We start from the raw sequence: 16,042 nt of genomic DNA, 5'->3' as shown, positions 1-16,042 counted from the left end.
TTAAGGCCTGGGGCTGAAATTTGCTTCCAGTATTGTTTTTTATTTTAAGAAGGAAGAAAAAATTAAAAAAAAAAAAAAAAAAAAAAAAACATTTCCATCTCTTCTGAAAGTAAATTTACTTCATGTGAGCAAGAAACAGAACTCCATTCAAGCGCTTTGATGACTGTTTATGTTGAACAGCATGAATATACAGGAACTTAGTAAATCTCAGAGGGCATAAAATCACCACATCTCCTTAAAGCCACATGATTCATGAAGGTGATTCACTATGTGTGTGTCTGTGTGTGCGATGGGAATGGCTTGGACAGGCAAGAATCTCACAGTGGTGCAGCATCAGGACGTGGCATGTCTCCCATCAGAAGATGAAGGGAAGAAAAACAAACAGAAAGAGAGAAGGATGAGAAGGGGACCCTAAGAGCATTAGTGGACAGGGGGAGGAATAATAGTTTTTTCTGGGTGTTTATTTGAACAAGGTACAGAAGAAAAGGGGGTCACTGTGAGATTTAGGTGATGGTAATAAAGTCAAGATGTGGTCAAAGCTTCCCTGCTGGCTTGGGTCACTTTGCCTCAGTAAAGTCTCTGGAACTGAAATCAGAGGGGGTTCTTTGTCTATTCACAGAGACACACAAGAAAAAGATCACTTGAAACATTACATTATCAAAAAATAGTTTGTTTGGTATGTTGTCTAAACCCCTGAAAAATGCTATCATGATTTGAAATATCAGAGCTTTTCAAACATAGTTTGTGCAGCACTCTATGATTCTTGGTTTTAAAAACTGGATTTAAAATATTCCTGTGTGTGAGAGATCGTTGGCTAGAATGTTAACAGTGAAGCTAACATTGTTATTTAATAATAGTCGTGTGCAATTTACTACAAATACAAGTGCTAGTACTTGAGTTATGGAAAATAGTGGTTGTGCAATTAAGAGATAACCGTCCAACCTTAAATTGTTTGCTTCACTGGGAAGAAGTTTGACTTAGACTCTGACATTAATTGATCCTGCCGTGTTCACAGACTGAATCTCAAAGCGTAGTTCTGACAAGGTGTATGTCTTGTTTGGGAAATTCAGAGTCTTACTTTTGTGGATGATGTGGCCCTGTTGACTGTTTGATCATCTTCACTGACCCACAGCTGAGTGTCAATGGATGAGAGTGGGCTGAGAGTCAGCTCCTTTAAGTTTGAGGTCATGGTTCTCGACCTGAAAAAGATGAACTGCTCCCTCCGGGTTGGAGGTCAGTCGGTGCCCCTGTTGGAGGATTTCAAGTCTCAAGGTGTCTTTTCACAAGTGATGGTAGAATGGAACATGAGATGAACAGGTGAGATAAGGCAAGTGAGATAAATGAGCAAAAGTTAAGAAAACCAATTAGCACAAAGCTTTACAAATGGTTAATGAGATTCACTATAGCTGAAGACAGTTATAGTGACAATGAATAAAATGACGAGGTATGCATAATTAAACAACCAGTTTGTTGTAGATTTTTATTTTTTTATATTTCCCTCTAACAAAATATTTTTTTTCTATTGAATTACACTAGACGTACGTCACATTGAACATAGAGCAAAGTATGTCTCGTCTTATTTATTAGACACACAAAAAAAAATATTTTAACAGGATGTGTAGATATTTTATGTTCATTACATGTCAAGCTGGGAGATTGGTAGGGTTTAAAATTTTTATATTGTACCTGAATGTCGCATAGTGTCAAAGTGTGTGTATATAGCAGCTTTGTATTTGTGGAGAGGTTTTACTATGACAGGAAGTTAAACGGATAAGTCTTGATACTCTGGCCATAGGAAGTAATATATAGCCTAGTGCATTGATATAAAAAGTGAGAGAGAGAACTGGTATTGAGAGACCATTTTATAGTCAAGCCCAGATCCCTAAAGGAACTTTAAATTATTTCCTAAAACACTAAACAATCACAGTACAACTAAAATCCACTGTGCACCCGTCTGGGCTTTAAGAGAGTAAATCACATTCATTTTCATTGTCCAAAATAATAAAATACTTTTATTCTACTAAAGAAAAAAATGCAATACAGTTGGAAAACACAGTCATAGATTGATGTCTAATCATAGCACAATCATGGAAATTCAAAATCTGAGTCTGAATATCAGTGGTTTCTCACCAGCACTGATCTAAGAATGTAATATGGCCGGTCTGGCAATATTACATATTATTATTGAAAGCCACAGAAATAAACAAACTTTTTATGTGAAGTTGCAGAGAAGTGGAGTGTTATCATCTTATTTTGCTAGCAGTAAAATAAGATGTCAGTAAGGACAATAATGAGGAATTTTGACTGGTTTTCCAATTTGAACCTACAAGGTGGACGTTGAGTATGAATGGAGCGTTTTTGACGTCATTTTATTGATGCATTGCTTTGACTTGACTGTAACAATTCTAGTTCCTTCCTCAAAAAATATGTCTGTTTTATCAAAACTGCATCATTAGTTAGTTTCTTTAAGTTTGGTTGTTGTGATTATGCTTTTCACTTTCATGTTCTGAGGTCAAAATTTGTATTGATTGAGTGCTATTGTAAATGACCAAACTAATGATGACTGTTAGCTTTAGGTGGGTGTTCCATTTTTGTTTTGTATTTGGTTGATGCAATTATTATACTTCAGCTCCATTTGTAATTTAGACAATTTTCAGTGCAGTATTTCAAGTCCACATGTGTGCAAAACATTCTCAAAAAGAATTTGCTACAACTGGGTCAAATATCACTCAACGGCACACTACTTGAAAAGCATCATAATGTTTTCATCCAGAACTGTACATCATCTTTGATGTCCCGTACATCAGATTGATGGGCTGAAACAACTGCATCCATAATCATCTCTTATAATCAAATGCCAGGCTGGTGGGTCTTTTTTTGCTTTATTTGTGTGTTGCTGCGTTTCCTATTCTGCTCAGCATATTAGCTCCCTCTGTGTTCACCCCTCTTTTGCTTGGGGCTCATCTTGTGTTTTGATCTAGGCTAAATGCATTATTTATTAGATGTTAAAGGATCTATTGCAGACTGTAAGTAGCGGTGTGTTGTATTTGCTTAATGAACGGCGTTAGCGAAGATCAAAGCTGGATTTATGACAGTTGATGGGGAGGGGTTGATGCTGAGATTTGGTTTGTCGGATCTAATTGCTGCTTTGAAAGAAGGAACCTCATGAACTTGGATTTTGAAGAGTTCATACTTGGTTTCACACTCAGAGAGGGTTTTAATGGCCTTTCCTCACAATGTATCTTCACACCCAATTAGCATAATTTCTTCCACTTAAAAAGACTGATTTAAATGGTATCTTTTATTCTGAAACTGTGTTTTTTACTTGAAAGAAAATAAAGTGCATAATTAAATTTATCCAGCGATATTTCAGCAAATATGCCTTTTGAGCGTGACACTTGAGTGTTTGTTCGTAAAGGATTAGTTGTGTTAATTGATTAACGTTTTACTACATAAAACAAATTGGAATTCTAGTGTTTTAATTTGCAAGACTCTCTACTTGAAAACTAAACTATGTTCAGTTATATTCTGCCTTCTTTGACAATGTAGTTTAAAGAATCATATTATCCTCCAACAAGAGTGAAAAACCATGACCTCATTATGGGAAAAATTCAGTAGCAGGAGAAAGTTTTCCCTGGATTTAACACTGGAGGTGCCTGTCTGCATGGCGCCTGTAAAGCTAGCTGGCTACGGTTAGCCACTCCTCTTTCTTCTCTCCACAGATCATTAGCAGTCATGCTCCAACCCTTTGAAGTCAGTGAGGTCTTCTGTGTCTGTCATAGCCATGCAAATCCAGGGGACAACCCCAGCCACCTGTTCTCAGAAACATCTGTCCACGGACTGAGGCTTTGCACAGCTGCCTTGCTCAACTCTGATCCTCAAAGGGCTGAAGGATGGCAGGGAGGCTATTTTTAGTGGCTTGCTTAATATGCTGGTGTTAAACTCATGCTCTCCCTAATGAGAATACTTTTCAGTTGGTTCAGAAACTCACAACAGTGATATATTACTACTTTCAGTAGAAGTTTGTTTAACTGCTCGTGGGAACTATGGAAAGCAGTGATGAATGAATCTACAGTTCTCTGGACAAAATACATGTCAAATTATTGCTTACCGTGAATGTGGGACCATCACCACAGAAATGCTTTGAAATAAGTCCTTTAATTAGCCTCTCCTGCTCTTCAGCTTGGCATTTCTTGGACGTGACAGTGATTCAGGAGGTAGGAGTTTATCATGGAAGAGGTGGGTTGCTGGTTCGAGTCCCCACCTTGTCTGTCTCTGTCATTTCCTTGGGTAAGACGCTTCACCCACCTTGTCTACTGGAGTTGGTTAGATGGTCTGGTGGTATGGGTCCATGGCAGCAATAATATGTCTGACTGCACCAGGGTAGCTGCGGCAGTAGCCGCTTTGCCACCATCAGCATGTGTGTGTGTGAATGTGTGAATGTAGTGTGAAGCACTTTGATGTTCTCTGATCTTGAGGTAGCACTAAACAAGTATTCACCATCCACCATTACTGCAAAGGACTTGTGCCTCTTGGTTTTTAGAAGACCTGGACCCTCAGTCCCCCCCCCCCCCATCACCCCATTGTCTTTCTTTGAATTTCAGTAGTTCAAAAAAGGTGGTAAAGATAAGCAATGTTTCAGCTTAGCCTTTCTTGCTCACACAACTTTATGTTTAGACAAGAAGGATTTTTGATTGTTTTTTTTTTGGTCATACTGAAAGATTCAGAAGTTTGAGCTTCCCGGTTCTGAGACACCATTTATGCTGCACCTGTACACTGCTTTAAATTTAACACAAGTGTTAACAGAGCTTTGTGGCAACCCAATATTTACATTATTTTATCTAACTATGCAGATTCTGTCTACACTGTGTAATATTCGCTTACCTTCCCATGTTGAATGCTTTGACCTACTTTCTGATTGATTCAGCTAATTATGTGACTTCTGGGAAGCACAGAGCAATAAACCTTCATTCTTAGGTGGTCAGTTGATCCTTAAATTTGGAAAACTAAATGAGATGATGAAGTCACGGCAAACGTAGCATGACCCATCCTGATTCTTTAAAATATGATGATTCTCATAACCCCCAAATGTTTTGGTGCATTCATCAGTTTCTACCAGAGGACAGAATGATTTATGTGGGGTTTTTTTTCTTCTTGTAAATGCATTTCGAGTGGAGACCTCTGAAAACTGACCAATGAATTTAGTCAGAGGCAATGATAAACGATAGGCTGGCTGAGAAGACGTCATTGGAGACTTTGGAAGTCCCGATATCTGTCTGTTATGGTTAATCTCACTAAAGATACAAAAAGAATTTGCCAAACAAGCAGAAATGGTAGACTTTTTCCCGTTTTATTTAGTGGCTGAGCTGAAAACCTCACGGAGTCTGTTGGCACACTTTGACTGTTGTATGCATGGAACGATAATGTGTTGGAATGCCAACATCAGGAATACATTATTCAACAAAGGCTTGAGTGGGAGAAAATAAATGCCATGATGATAATTCCCCCACTGTATAATTACACTGCAGAGTATTTTTATGGTGCCAGTAATCTGGCACAATTAACAAAGCTGATACCCAAAGGGGGGGTGCTTAGCTACTGATCGAGCAGTATCTAGGTAAGGAGGCATCTGCTAATAACAACAAAACTCAAGAAATAAGAATCTTAAAATTCACTTTGTCACTTCGCATTATACAATAAAAAAAGTAATTACATATGTATTATTCAGCAGACAGTCAAACACAGAATCAGGGTTTGCTGGGATACCTGCATCTTCCCAGGGCTCTGTAAAAACAGCTTGGTTTAGAATGAGACTTTATAAAGAGTCTTGGGAACGTTAGCAGCTGTGCAGACTCTGTGTCTTTGTTAGAAGAGTGAGATCAGTGGAGTGTGTAAGAGTAGATATGCATGGGAAGCAGACCTGCTGATCCAGGTGTTGAAGGCTGGTTGGCACTGTGACAGCCGAAGGCAAGAAGAATGTACGCTTTAATGCACTACGTACTCTACAAATACATGCAGACTGCAGGAAAACACACAAGCTGGCTTCCAAAGCACGAACAGGAGCTCTACGACATGTTTCCACCGGATGCATGTAGCATTATCCTGCCATTATATCAACTATTCATTTGGAAAATCGCAAGACAAGAAATTCCTGTTGGGTGTCATGCCAGGATTTGTAGCTCAACACTGTACAACTGTCTTCTGTCTCTGAGCTCGATGATGGGCTGAATTATTTCTAAGGCAACACCCATCTGAAGAAAGCCTGACCGCTCTGAAGCAGAATTATTTTGTGAAGAGCCAATTACAACATGCCTCGGCCCATTGTGCTTTCTCTGGAGGCTTAAATTAGTGAGAGAAAAAAAACAGAACCATGAGTTGCTCTGCTTCTGACTCCAACAAAAACCATGATTGTAACTGTAAACAGCTTCAGAGCTTGAGTTTTGAAGTATAAGTCTCATGCCATAACAGTGCTGCATCACAAGATTGTATAGCTGATTAACCTTGGACTTTGATTCTGTTGTTCAAAGCAAATTTGCAATATTCAGTAAAGATCTTTGACCATTCAACTTAATTTTTCATTTTGAAAATAATCTTACATTGATGGCTCTGGCAATATTAGATTTCTTTTTCAAATGCTCTTTTACAAAAATGAAAACTATAACATAACTTTAACTTTCTATGTCTAAATCTAGGACATTGTGTTACAGTTACTTCTTCTGGGGTAAATGTTTACCAAAGTGATATGTAATGTCTGTGAGAACTGTACTTACCAGTTTTCAGAATAAAATAAGAAAAAAAATAAAACATAGGCAATTATAAATAATTCCCAAACTTTTTCCACCAATATTGTTCCACATTGTTCCACTATACACATATGTCAGAGAGAAAAATGTAAAAAAAGAGAAAACAATCTGTAAGATAAAAAGCTGTCAGGAGGCAAAAAATAACATGAAAGTTCTTGCAGGAATTTCTGGTTAGGAGTGATTCTTTAATACAAGTGATAATAGTCTCCTGCATTTTCCAGCTGTTTGGATAAGGTTGAAGGACAAAATATGTTTCCTCCAAATGCTAAATATAGGTCCAAATCTCCCAAAACATTGTTGGAGAATCTGGTTTGATCTGATGAACCCAAACTTTAACTTTGATGGTTGCAGCTTCTTCCATGGGGCTTACTTTCTATCAAATGGAAATCAGAGGGACTCACCTGATGAGGGCTACGAGCAAGTTATTTCCAAACAATCTGATAGATTTAATTATTGCAAGGCAGAGTAGCAAATATTAGCAATTCAAGATGTGGGAACCTCACAGATTCCCCTAAAAAAAGATTGAAATTGTGTAGAATCAAAACTTATTCAAAAATATTGTGCTTGCGGGTAAGGATACCTATGTCCAAGGTTACTGCAGCTTTTAAGTGTTTTTCATATCTTTTCCTTGATTGTGCTATGAGTGAAATTATAAAAGATTTAAGTTGCAATAAAGGGCAAAACATTTTTGAAAATATCTTGGTTTCTATTTTACATCACAAAAGCTGCACATCTCTACTGCACCTTTTATCTGAAATGCTGTTTTGTTCAAGGTTCTTTTATTCAGAAGATGAAGAAAGAAAATTAGAAGTTCAGAAATAACTGATTTTTACAAACTTGTTAGCTCAACTAATGACAAGACCCAACAATTGCCACAATTCCCACAAATTAAATGTAACTTAAGTATTTATTAGTTGTTGTTTTTTTTAAGTTAATCCAAATATCAAGGAACTTTCATTCATAATGCTTTGCTTCCTTAGAGCAGATATTATTTGACACCATTTTGCTTTTCATAACAGGGAAGACAGGAGAACATGCCATCCAACAACACATGTTTATGTTTCCATCCCAAAAGGTAAGAAGGAAACTACAGTGGACAAAAAATAAATGTTAGTGAAGAACTACCAGCAGTGTCTATAAATTATAATAATATTCTATTTTACGACAACGACCTCTTACGTTCTAGGAAAGCAAAGGCATTGTAAGCACATACTCAGGAAACGTGCCTACAGAAACAAAAATCTGCTGTTAAAAGGGTCAAACAAACAACCATTGAGGTAAAAATGATCATCTTGCCTCTGCTAATTGCTTGAGACACCACATTTCTTATTAAGGTTGCAGTAATTCTGTTTCCTTCCCGAAAACTTCCTGACCTTCAAAATATAAATGCTTTGTGATAAATTATTCACTGGGCTCTCATTATCTAGTGTTCCATTATGACCTAGTTAGCAGGCTGTAATTTAATGCAGCTGATTCTCCACACATGTATGACCACAAATGCATTGTTCAGTTTACCCTACTGTTTCATTTCCAATTAAATACGGAGTCACACAACAGTGCCTTGCACAATTATATGATCTCTTAATGACCTCATGGGATGGACCCCAAACTCATTACACTTCTCTTTTTAGACGTATCCTTAATTAACTTATTTTACAAAATTTCCAGGTTGTGCCCAGGTTTTGTGAGGTGATATAAGAGATTGTAAAATCCATTGGTTCCGATAGCACAGACCGCACCTCCGAGGCAGCCAAGATGATGAAATATATGTTCAGCGAGGTCATCTGTTCACTATGCAGCATGATTGCAGATAAACAAAAGCTCTTTTGATTGGATCATTACATTATTCAGTTGGTATGCTTTTTGAAAAGCCATCACAAGGCTGCTGGTAACGGTTAAGGAAACATCAGCATTCCTCCAATCAATCCCTCAAAAAAGGACAACAGTGATTTGTCTGCAGCCATTTTGCCTGTCAGAGATGTTTAACTTCCTAGCAAATAATGGCTCTTGTACTCTGGGTAAACAACCATTACTAGCCTGTTTATTTGGAGGGAGGGGCTCGTTGTGGATTTGACCTGGTTTACAAATGACAACTCTTAACAGAAAAATAAAGGAATGAGGGAGTTGGGGGGAAGGAGAGCTGGTTGGAGCAAAGAAGAGACTAGAGAGGAAGACCCAATTTATTTTGAGTAATTGGCTCCACTTGAGCAAACACCCGTTGTTTGCGAAGTGGCAGTCTCAATGCATTTTTATTCTTAAAGCAAAAATATCCAACCCAGTGTTCAGTTACTTTCAAGAAACTGTGAGGTTTGAAAGCAACAAGGTTTCTAAAAGTAGCAAAAGATCCCTGAAAAGCTTTTCACAGATATCTAGCACTTACATTCAACACCTTTAGATAATTGTGTTTGGATTTTGCTGATTGTCGTTATTTGGTATGATTTTATTAGCTTAGTATTTGTTCACTGGCAAAAATATGAGTTTGACACTGAGGGATTTTTTGCACAGAAGCCTAAGCTTTTATTTTATTTATTTATTTATTTATTTTTACAATCTCTTCAGCATAACTGGTGGAATTCACCTTTTTGACTATTGGCAACCAGCAACCAGGCAGGAAATGTGCAGAGAAAGAAGAGGAACAACTGTGTCAAGGTGGGAATTGAACCCCAAATGATGGCATTGAGAATCAATAGCTTCTGCACATAGAGCACTTTCTCTACTGCTGCAACACACTGTGAGGAACAACATTTCACCAATTTAATGCAAAACAACAACTACAATGGACTCCCATCTACTCACAATTTAGTTTTCACGGATTTACCTATTGGTAAATTTTTTAGTGAAAAATATCTCGAAATTAATTGCAGAAAAATTGCCTATATATGGATTTTTTTGTCAACTCTGTTAAAATATTTGACAGAAAGCACAGCTTTGGAAACTGACAAACTTCAGTGCAGTACTACTCAACAATCTTTCCTTGGTGCTGATTGGCTGTTCCCCCAAGAGCAGAGATAAGAAAGACTGTGAATGTTACCATCTGTGACAGTGCAAAGACAGGTTTTGTGGGTACTAATGCAATTTAGGGTATATTTGGTGTTGGTCTAGTAAAATAGGCAGTTAGATGTGTTGTTTTAGAAGTGATCTAAAATATTTACAGATTTTGGCTGCAAATTCTGGGGGTTCACTTTATATAATAATCAGTCATAATCAGATCTCCCTTTTGGCTTGTCATTGTTTGATTCGTAACATTTTTGCACATTTTTAAAATCAGCATTATTAATACAATTTTGTTTTCTTCCTGTAAGATCACACTTTGTTTCTTAAATTTCAACTATTTCTAAGAATAGATTGAAAGGAGATTATTATACGCTTTGCACACGATGAGTGTTGTTCTGCTAAACTTCCAAATAGTATGGCAATCAGTTTTGTAAATATTTACTTGTATCTGGAACCATTTCTTATTATTTTAGCTTTCTTCTTCACATGCATTGCGTAAATGATGATTTTATACATATTAGGCCATGCAAGTCACATTTAGAACTATTAGTGGCCAATATACAACCTTTAGCTACTCTGTACTAAAACAGTAATTGATTAAGTTGGATAAAGCCAGGAAACTACTTCCAGCATGAGGGTGGAAAAACGCACTCTCTGCAGTTTCATTTACATTGTCCACAAACAGCCTCAGTGCAGGGAAAGTCCATCACTTTCATTTAACTATGTTCAACTTTTGCACTCGGTTTCCTTTGGTTGTGTGATGGCCCGGTGGAGCTTTTCCAGCAGATCTCTCCCATTCAGGAAAGAGGAAGCCCCCTGAAATAATACACCTTGCGAATTGTTAATTAAGACATATATGGGACGTCTGACAGATAACACTGAGAACAGCAAATGGGACAAGTGGCCTGTAGATGCTTTGGAGCCTGTGGGGCTGCATGGGGGTGCCGGGGTACAATGTGTCTGCTGACGAGCTGCCGATGGCGGGTCATGTTGCTAAGTTAAGTGTAAGCGTGCACATGTTTAAATGTTAAACACATACCGTCTGTGTTAGAGGAGTGACCCATCACGAGTGTGTATTTTTTCTCATTATGTGTGCTTGTGTGTACAGATCACAGTGGGTGGTTTGAAGTGTGTCATCCCACATGCAGCTCTGATATTAGAAAGTTTTGCGGTTTCTCCTCCCTGAGGCCGCCTCAGATGTCACACAACATGTGCATCTAAGACTGCTACCTCGCCTCCAAACAGATCAAATGCAGCTGCTTAACCTGTATCACCACTTCCTGCTTGTAGTTACACACGCACACACACACAGGTGCATAAAAGGATGGACAAATGCTCAAAAACATGCACATGCCCATCCTGATAATTGTTTGGAATATAAAGAAAATCTGACACAGATTTTGTTCCTTCTCTGAATTAAAGTGCTTTTCTTCTCTCAATAGAGTTTCAAGTGATACGTACAAAACCACGGACAAACTCCTGGGGCTATGTATCCATCTCTGGGACAAATTTAGCAGCCAAAACTGAAATGGAAACAAGGTTGTTACCAATTGTTACCAGGAAGCATTCACATTGAGCTAAGCCATGTTTTTAGCTGCAGATAAAAAAATTAGCAGGTCAGTCTTTCGCTGAACGGTGTGTGTACGCTTCCCTCTGATCGCACCACAGACCTGATCCTGAGGGGAAGCAGGAAATAAAGGAACAAAACAAATGAGAAAAAAAAAGTTAAAAATCTGTTAAAAGTTGCAGACAACCAGCTGACTGAGCAGAATGTAGCAAGTTTTATAAAATAAAGTTACTTTTTTATTTGCTTTCAGGGCAAAATGAAATTTATGCAACAAAATGTACCTCAGGAACAGCACTGAGCTCCTTAACCTCGCATGTTTTTGCTGAGAGATGAAGTTGTGCTTGAAATCTCATGTTTATTTGCTCCTAATTTCATAGGAGAAAGTGCTCAGGTATAACAAAAGTTATTTGCTGAACAACACAGATTTATTTGCATATGATTTATTTAAAATGCTGCTTCCTACTCTGATGAAATATTCTCCAACTAAAATCAAGTTGAAAAATAATCCATGTCCACATGAACAAATTATGGAAGAATATGTTAACATTTCAAATTTAAAACAAAATATTTATTATTTTTTTCTGCTGGGCTGATGGATGGATCTGTTAATATTGTCTGCAGCAGCACCAGGTTTTATGCTATTGCTGGTTATACCTTACTGTAAAAAAAGAGAAAGAACCATTTGTGTCCTCAGCAAATTTCTTCATCTTTTCCTATCAATTGATCTTTTTGCATTAGGCGGGTTAAATCGACAAGATACATTTTTCTTATCATTTCTTCACCTAGAATGAAAGTTGCTTATTGCTCTGCAGAGCTACACAAATAAACCACATGTCTGCTCCAACACCTGAGCCCACAAGGCTATAAATCATGACCAGCTCTGTTTCGTCCTTGCTGTCATTCAAAGTCACGTTCTAAGTTGGAACTCGCAACAGACTGAATCTCTTCACGCTGTTTACCACCCTGTAAATCTACTTTACAGCTCATACTTCTCTGGCTTGGTGTGTTACTGTAAATTTAATAGGCCCAGTGCAATATTAGTTACAGGTCTTTCAGAACATGCTCCTCTTTACCCTGACAAAATCTGTGAGAATGAACAGAGCCTTGCTATTATTCTTGGACGATGGACTGTTATTTTTTTCTGCTTAATTAGGATAGCTTTGTAAACACTGGGAGAAAGGTTTAACACTTTCTAGAGGGAATTCGATCCATCTGACCTAATTGGGAGAAAAATCAATGCAAGGATTTTTTAAAAGTATTTTTTAAAAGTTAGATAAGTGAAGGAGCACATCAATGAATTTAATTTGTCAAGAACCACAGGATAATGCAAAACAAATTTGAAAGTTGTCTTTAACATCCTTTTTTTTTTTTTCTTACCATAAAGTGTTTTTCCATACACTGACTTGTAGGCATGCACATTTGAATATGGATACTTGCAAAAAATTAAAGCATGTTAGCAAAGTCATGAAAGGGTTAAAGGGTTTAGATTCAACAATGAAAAAAAAAAAAAAACTCATCCATCAATCTATATTCTGTTTCTTTGAGTCTGCAAGAAAGGGGAGGTTCATTTTTAAGACAGCATTCTTACCAAAGGTAATTCAAATTTATTTGATAAATAAAAGGAAACTAGTTAAAGAAAACAATACGACAAAGAAAAGAAATGTGGTCAAAATGCATTAGAAATGCATTTACAGAAGACAAATGAGGAAAAATTTAATATGAAAGACTTACCCTTTCACATAATCCCAAATTCTGTGACGGTTGTATGAAAAGTGAAAAATATTAAATTTCTAAGAGAACTTCTGCAGCTCAGCAGCAGCTGAATGAACTGACACCGAAGACTGCCTTGTGTGTTTTAAAAAAAAATCTGTTTCAATTGTTATTCTTGATTAGCTTTAGAACATTTGCTTCATTTATTGTTTTAAGTTAACTAAATAATAGAAGACTAATCTAACGAAAGAGAGCATCACCAACCAGTTTTTCACTTCGTTCAATTCATGTGAAAAGTGTTTATTCACATTGTCAGATTAAGGTACTTTACAAGACAAACCAGCACAATTCATATCTACAAATATACAACAAATCAATTAAGACATTCCGATCATGAATAAAACCCCAATAATATACAATACAGTCAAGTTTAGCTTGTAACATTTAGTAAAATGCCCAGCTGTTTGCATAAAGACATTAACTGCGCAGCAATCCCGACTCCTGAGCAAGCGTGTGGTGACAGGTACAGGTAATGACCGCCCTGTAATGGAAGGAACCGCCACTAAAATGAGGGTGAGCATAAGTGGCTGCCTATGAAGACAGAGCAGACACACAAATCTCACGAAAGCACAAAGACAAGAAAAAGCCAAATTTTGGTGTGACATGTCCCGTTTCCAAGGTATCGCAAATCGACCAGAAGACCTTTATGCCTGTAAGATTGGAGAAGGCAATTTTCTGTACAACTGAAACAAATAAAACACTATCGGCAAAAGTTTCTTAACAACACAAGAAACTTTTATCTACACTTTCTCCTCACAAAATATTAAAATATAAACAAAAATTGTTGTGGATTATTATGTTAAGATGGGACATGATGTGGCACACTGTGCAAACTGAGATAAGACTTGAGACCAAGATGGAAAAAATACGCAGCACAAATTTATTTTGATAATGACTGTTCTGATAACATCTCATTGGCCCCAATTGTTCACGTTGATTACTTGTCATTCCATATTCCAGTGCGTAATAAATTTCCTCTCTTTATTCTGGTGGTTTGCTAGTCAGTGTTGTCCAGATAAGGTAGGTTTCAATTTGTTTCCATTACATTTTCATCAGCTGTCAGCTGCATTTGCATATGTAATAATAACCAAGACTGTCAGTCAGACTCTAACACCTTCATAAACATGAATTTAGAGGACTGCTCAATGATTGTTTAGGACCCAAATGCAAACAGGACAAAAGCAGATGTGTGGTGATGGGGCAGGATAACTTCATGACAAAATTGCTGCAAGTTGGAGTCACTGAAACCCAAATCACCAGAGCAATGGAACCTGGATGGTGAAAAACAGAATAATCAATTAATGAATTAGGAAAAGTAAGTATTAAATGGTAAGGATTAGTGGGATTAAAACTAAGTGCATACAGCTGACAGAATTACAGCAAAACTTTGGATCTGATGAATCTTGATTAATGACCCAGAGAATAATAGAAATAAGGGACAACTAGAACAGCATCACAGAAGCTAAGAAAACAGAGCTTAATATGTAAAAAAACAACAGCACAGAAATAACTCTAAATACACGAGCCATAACCCAGAACTCAGATGAAAACAAGCTCAGAGTCAAGTACTCAGGATAAATACTTTTATCCCTTTAAAGTTCTACTGATTGAAAAAGATCACCAGAGGCTCCAATACATGTGGCTTGCATTATTTATCATGCCATTGTATTCATTTAAAGAACTAGCACACTCTCATGCAGTGGCAGCACCTCTGTGACCGAGTTGCCTGCATAAAACACAGAGATGATGCATCACTGACAGAATATCTCCAAGGTAGAAGAGGAAAAGGGTTTGTTTTGATTTTGTCAGGTATCTATTGCTTTGGCATTAAAATAATACCTGGTACAGCAGAGTCCTTGACTTATTTATTATGTATGCATTATGCAGTGTGCTGATGTGAAGCTCGTCTGCTAAACACATTGTGTAACTGAGAGTTTGTGCCCAGGTGATTATATTCTTTTTCTTTGAAGCTGGCCAATCTCACCTATCACCTACAAACAACTAAACACTGATTTTAGACGTCAATCTAAGCGGACACACATTCCAAACTGAATCTAAATATCTATGTATAAACATTTCTTACAAAATGTTTTACATTTCTCAAGCTTAGCTCAGAATTTTCAACTCCTAAGTTTACAGTAATATATATCTACTATACATAATACTCACAACTTAAACAGTTTCAGAAGAGAAACTTTGATAACCATTCTCCTCTCTGGCCCTGAATCATGTCAGATCAGCTTTCTTCCCCTCACCCTTTAGTTATCTACACGTTTTCTTCCTTTTAATAATTCCCAACATTAGATCAAAGCAGGTTACATAAAATCTTAAAGGAGATCAGAACTACATCCGGCAGCAGTCTAAGCCAATCAGGTGGCGACACATTGCAAAGACGACATGAAAGTTTCACACCATAGGATAACATCTCTGAGAGAGAAAAAAAAAGAGACGCTTGCCTGTAAGTGTAGAGGCAGAAGCGAGGGAAGTACTAGCTGAAATATACATAAACAAACATCCTCAGGTAACCAAGAAACTATGAAAGACTGGAGCAGAGGCAGGGACTATCAAAGAGAGTATCCAGGATGTGGGGGGAGTGAGGGGTTGGGGAAGACGGAGACGGAAGGGGAGGATGGAAGGGGAAGAGCTGGAACAAAAAGAAAGCCTCCCTGGTTGCACAGACCTGAAAAGAAGGACTCATGCCTTTCAAGGCTGAAAAAGTGGCAAGTCTAGGATTCAGCTGAGTCCTCAGGTATTCACACATTGCCTCAAGTCTCAGAAATGAGTCAGCATTATGTTACCTGCAACATTCAGAGGGAGTGGGAGTCTCCTACATTGCAAAGTTTGCCTCCGACTCCTCACACACATTTTGGCAGTGAAGCTGCTTTTATATGTTGTTTTTTTATCCAAT

At 37.5% G+C, this 16,042-nt stretch overlaps 1 long non-coding RNA gene across 3 annotated transcripts in view; it reads right to left on the bottom strand.

Moving 5' to 3' along the window:
• Positions 1-13,355: 13,355 nt before the first annotated feature.
• The window catches only part of LOC106952137 (uncharacterized), a 136,065-nt gene continuing 133,378 nt past the window's right edge, over positions 13,356-16,042 (bottom strand). For all 3 annotated transcript variants that reach the window (XR_001425926.1, XR_001425935.1, XR_001425943.1), the window contains one exon: positions 13,356-14,405. This is a non-coding gene — a long non-coding RNA (uncharacterized LOC106952137). The remainder of the gene's footprint in view (positions 14,406-16,042) is intronic.

Source organism: Poecilia latipinna, unplaced genomic scaffold (genome assembly GCF_001443285.1).
Source record: "Poecilia latipinna isolate Pla-1442-1.1 unplaced genomic scaffold, P_latipinna-1.0 Scaffold2, whole genome shotgun sequence".
Classification (NCBI taxonomy): Eukaryota; Metazoa; Chordata; class Actinopteri; order Cyprinodontiformes; family Poeciliidae; genus Poecilia; species Poecilia latipinna.
The sequence above is the reverse complement of the archived record's forward strand: the minus strand, read 5'-3'. Positions and strand labels throughout refer to the sequence as shown.